Genomic DNA, 5,541 nt, shown 5'->3' with positions numbered 1-5,541 from the left:
ACAAAATATATTAAATAGATAATTTTAAAATGAATTTTTTTCCCTATATTTAATATAAGGACTAATATCACAAATGTCTCATGTTTTTGCCACTAAATAGGCAAAATCCTTGAATTTAATTTTTCGTTGACTACAGACACGATATTTTTGTTTACTTATCACTTGGGAGCTAATAGCTAGTAACGAGCAGGTTACATGTACTATCCTTTCACCACTCTCCTTAAAACATTACCCCATCCGAATTCAAACCTATTTCCTAGCCATCACCTTTCACGAACCATCACTGAGAAAGGGTTTTCATGCATTTGAGAAGGGTTTCACAGTCCCCAATTTCGCATCTCTAAGCTTGAAAATCGTTGGTGAAGTAAGGTGGATTAGGAAGGTATGTATATGGAAACAAAGAAGGTGAAGGGTTTTGTGGGTGGTTATCTTCATTATGTAGTTCTAACTATGAACTAACAAGTTTGTTTTTTTATGAGACTGATGGCTTCTAATTCTGGAACTAAGAAGCCTAAAGTGCATTAGAAGACTTATCTTCCAAACTCTGACTCCGATGATAAAGCATTTAACTTTAGCTTCTTGGATTTTTCTGAAGTAACTTTCAAAATCCCCTCAAAACTATGCGATGACCCTTTCCTTAACTTATTGTGTGATGAAAACATGTTAAGGAGGAGTATTGAGGGAATGGTGGATGATGGAGAAAATCTTGGTGGCCAACAAAATGAGCATGCCCACTTAGATGAGGGCGATGAAGATGTTGGTGTGGAGTATGTGTGCATGATCCCAATGTTGATTGGAAAGAAATGAGGCCACGGTTAGGAGACTGTTATGAATCCCCTACTCAACTCAAGTTTGATTTAACAAACTATACAGTCCATGGAGGATATCAGCTTTATTTTGATAAAAAGTGATAGAGTGAGGGTTATAACTAAGTGTGGAAGTGGAACTTGTGAAAATAAAAAAAAAATGTGGTGTCCATTTAGGGTTGCAGTTGTATGGAAGAACATTGAAAGGAAATTCCAGATTAAATTCTGTAATGATATTCATCTATGTGCTAGCAATTATCACTTTGGTTCCCTAGTTACTAGCAATTGGATAGCCTAACACTAACTGATAGATGTAATCATGAAGCCCAAATGACATTGCTAGAGATGTTGTCACACACCCAAACCAGAACGGCGGAAACGTTCGGGGGCGGAGGACGTCATATTCAGTATCATAACAATTCATAGAAAGGAAAGTACACACCACCATATATATTAAAGTTTCCAAAATGTTTACATAATTGTATCCGTTACATGTTCAAATGTTAAATACATAAACATCTTTCAAAAGAAGTAATTAACGTCAGCACGATAATCTCCAAAAGTTGATTTCCAAATCTGCTTAGCGGTTCCCTGAGAATACAAGTTATTTCAAAGAAAAAGTGTCAACATTTAAGTTGGTGAGTTCATGAGTAGTGTTTTGAGAAAATGTACGCCATTCGAAAGTTCGTGTATGTTTTCCAGAAAACGCAGTGTTTCAAATGTAAAGAGTTATGATTTGTTGTGTTGAAAATGAATGTATTAGATCCAGAAAAATCCCATATTTTCCCTAATGGTTGAGATATGAATTGTTGTGTTTTCCAAGAAAAACCCTTATTTTCTTATAAAAGTATGAAATGCATATGAATATTCGTGTTATAAGTTGTAAGTAATTGCACCAGGAAAATCCCTTATTTTCCTATTAGTTGTTTGGTTTGTATACAGGAAAAACCCTTATTTTCCTAACATACTGGCAGTCTCCAAGACCAAAAATCGCAAGCAACCGACGTGCTCGTAAGTTGTGTCATAGTTTTACATAGTAAAGCTATACGAAGATCGCACTTGTTAGATGAAGAATAGTTTTAATAACTACTCGTTCATAAAAGCATAATACCATAATAATTGTATATCCGGTGAGTTTTATAACCATACTAAACATAATATGCCTGTAGCGACGTTCTTCAGGCGTCGTAGCGTTATGACAACTGTCACCCCAAAAGACGGACTGTAGCTAACAGTCAGGGCGCGGGATCATGACTTCCTGTATAGATCTATACACATTTGACACGTTCTGGTTATAGACAGGACTTGTAGCGATACCTTTTAGCAAAAAGGCAGTATTTGAAGATGTGCAAGTCTCACGAATTCTCAAGTAAGTCTGTATTAAAGTAATAGTTTTGTATGCAAAGTTTATCCTTTTCACAATGTTTGAACAAGCATAAATCATAAGTTCTTTGAATGCATAAAATGATTTAGTAAAGAATGTTACCCTTGATATGATGTATTTGTAAGTAAACATATAAATAAAACATATTTCTATTTATAAAACATATTGTACCCCAAGAGGGTAAAGTTGTGTTGTGAGGTGTTTTGCATGATAATAACTTCCTAAGATAGTTAAAACAACAGTATGAAAAGTATAGTAAAGATCGATGTTTCACACGATTATAGTTGTGTTTTTACTTGTATCCCCCCCTAAAAGAGTATAAAAAGCATTTAAAAACGTATTTAAAGTGTGTTTGCAGGGGTATGAACTCACCTGGAAGTTTGAAGATAGCGAGATGGAAAACCGGGCAGAGTTTCGTCTCGGGAAACGGATTTTTCTCGGGATTCTCGGGAATCTCGGGAGTAAAATCGACCTTCGGGACTTGAGCAAAAATGACCAGGGCTTCGGGTTTGAACGGGCACGGAAAACGAGGCAAAACGCAAGGGAAATGAGAAGAAATGAGCAAGTTTTTCGGAAACCCTCGCATTTCTATTTATAGGGGGTCTGAGAAGCCTCGGTACGCGGGGCGTACGCTCGTACGCAACGCGTACGCGTACGTCATGCATGAGCGAGTCCTCGACTGCCTCGGCTTCGGATGGGACGGGTCGGATGGGGCGGGTCAGTAGCTTCGCATAGGGGCGACGTGGACGGTTCGGAGCCCTTGATTCGAGTACGCGGGGCGTACTCCGGTCCTATCTGTTGACTCCCCTTCGGATATTACCAAGAGTTTTTATTTATTTTTATATTTATTTTAAATAAACTTCTAAAATTCATATCTCCTTCATACGAACTTCGTTTTCGACGTTCTTTATATCCACGCGTAGGTGAGACTAAGATCTACAACTTTCGTTTAGATTCCGTTGGCAAATTATGAAATTATTTTTATTATTTATTTATTAAAATGACGTGATTAAGGAATTTCTTTAAAAAATCATAACTTCATTATCTGACGTCGATTTTTGCCAGACTTTTTACCGCTGAAATACCATTGACGAGACCTTCGATTCTCGTTTAGGTCATTCCGGCCAAAAGTCGCTCGATCTCCGATTCGAGTTTTTACGTAACTTCGTATCGCCGGTTTTTGTCGGAAAACTTAGAATGGTCATAACTTCTTCGTTATAACTCGGATTTTAGTGTTCTTTATATGCTTGGAAACCTTAAGACGATATCTATTACATAGCGTACTCCAAACAGAGCCTTTGAATACTTCATTTTTCGATGATATTCTAATTACTTTTTCAAGGAGGTTACAAGACTCGAATTTCAAGGACCTGAAATGACGGGTTGTTACATCATCCCCCCGTTAGAGGGAATTTCGTCCCGAAATTAGAGTTCATGCTACGGATAGAAGTTTTATTTGCTCCTCATGTTCCTAATTGAACTTGGTTCCTCGCTTGGCATTCCAGCGAACCTTTCACTATCGGGATACAACTTTGCTTCCTTCGTTTGACTTCACTGGCATGATAACTCTTCTTGGTCGAACGTATGTTGAATGTTTTTGTGGACTGTGAGAGTAGTACATCTTGTACCAATCGACAGAAAGGGAATGTGTTGAGCTTCTAAGTTTATTTGTATGGCAGCACGATCACTCGTAGTCTTAGGCAGTCTCCGTCCTGAAGTTCATATTAGAAGTTCATACATGGTTCCACGATCAAAATCTCGTGTATACGAGTTGCATATAATTAAGATTGAAAAGGTAGTCAAATAATTGATTCTTCTTTAAGCTCACATCCCATTGAGGGAAAAAGAAGTTAAAGTGGAATCGTCAATTCTAAACCTGTAGAACCTTGATTATATATCACCCCTACGTATACATTCATCAGTAACAGATCAACCGTATGGATCTTTGGATTTGAACTTGACGTACTGTATGAGTGGCACTTCAGGGATTTCTTCGGAGAGGGAAAGAATTATGAGGTACTCCATTCATGAGTAATTGGTGTTCTGATATGACGGCTTCGCTGGAAAGGCGATTTCGAAGATAGAGGTGTACGTATGAAACTGTTTTTGTGAGAATCAAATTGAATCAAGTCGTATGATAATGTCGGAATCATAAGGAAACTTAAAGACATTAGATTTGAACATAAGACGTTTACTGACAAAACACAACCGTGCAACCATCAATAGGGTTACAATACTTTAGACTACTACAAGACTATTGCTGCGAATAAGGTATACTACAAAGGCAAGTATACGCAGCATGAGCATCCCTATACCGACGGGATCCCGCAAAAGACAAGGCTCTGGTTGCACTAGTTTTGGATGGTTTACAAGTCTGTTACCACGAAACGCCTAAATTACATTAATGTGGGTTCGGAGTAGGTTCTCCTGCAACTGTGGTCCTGAGAATCCTACCGTTTATGCCATAATTCATTGTGATAGGGCAATCCTTCTTGAGGTGCCCTTATCTCCTCGCCTTGGTGGCATGACTGGCTAGTGCTAGCCCTAGTGGCGGGAGTGGGGTGTTTAGCCAGTGTTAAGTGGACACGAGTGCCTTTCTCAATACCCCACCTTGGGAATTGCTTCCTAAGGCGTTTTGCAGGCGTTGCCACTTGTTTCTTTATGAATCTAGATCCTAATGTGCATGTTTCAGCGGGCCTTCATTACTTCGCCTATCACTTCGACTGATCGGGATCGTGTGGTTTTGGGTTTAATTACTTACGTTCTTCTAAATGCTAGCATATTCACTCGATGCATTAGGGTAGCTACGTTTTGAAGTTCATGGCTGAATTCACTACTAGTTTCTGAGTTTGGATTTGACTTGTTATATGCGCGGTATTTCTAAATGATCTGTTGGGGAATACTACGGGAAGGTTGTAAAGATTCCTCATATGAGTACTTCGGGGTTTTGAAACTAGAAACCAATTGAGGTTTGTGTGGGGTTTGTCATTATAAATCGATCGAGTTTCATTAGTCGATGGTTAAAGTGAAAGGGTCCTTTATAACACATGGAACTGGTATGGGTAGGGCCACACCAATCCACGTCGAATGCCAATGTCGGTACTTCTCATTATAAGACGTTCGTTAGTGGGATAGAGCATTCTGCGTATGTGTTTTCAGTGCTTTTTAGTCTATCTCTATTATTACCACTATGAAAGTTTTGTTTAATGATTTGGGGTGTTTGTTCGAGTAGATTTTTAAACTTGTGACTCACGGAACTCTTCTGCGTTCCTACTATCAAATGGAATGTATGCAATTAAGTTATCAAGGAGAAATGTACCCAGAATAACTGTGGGGTCTGCAATAGCCTCC

The sequence above is a fragment of the Lactuca serriola genome, chromosome 8, assembly GCF_051521515.1.
Source record: "Lactuca serriola cultivar US96UC23 chromosome 8, Lser_US96UC23_V15, whole genome shotgun sequence".
NCBI lineage: Eukaryota > Viridiplantae > Streptophyta > Magnoliopsida > Asterales > Asteraceae > Lactuca > Lactuca serriola.
The sequence above is the reverse complement of the archived record's forward strand: the minus strand, read 5'-3'. Positions refer to the sequence as shown.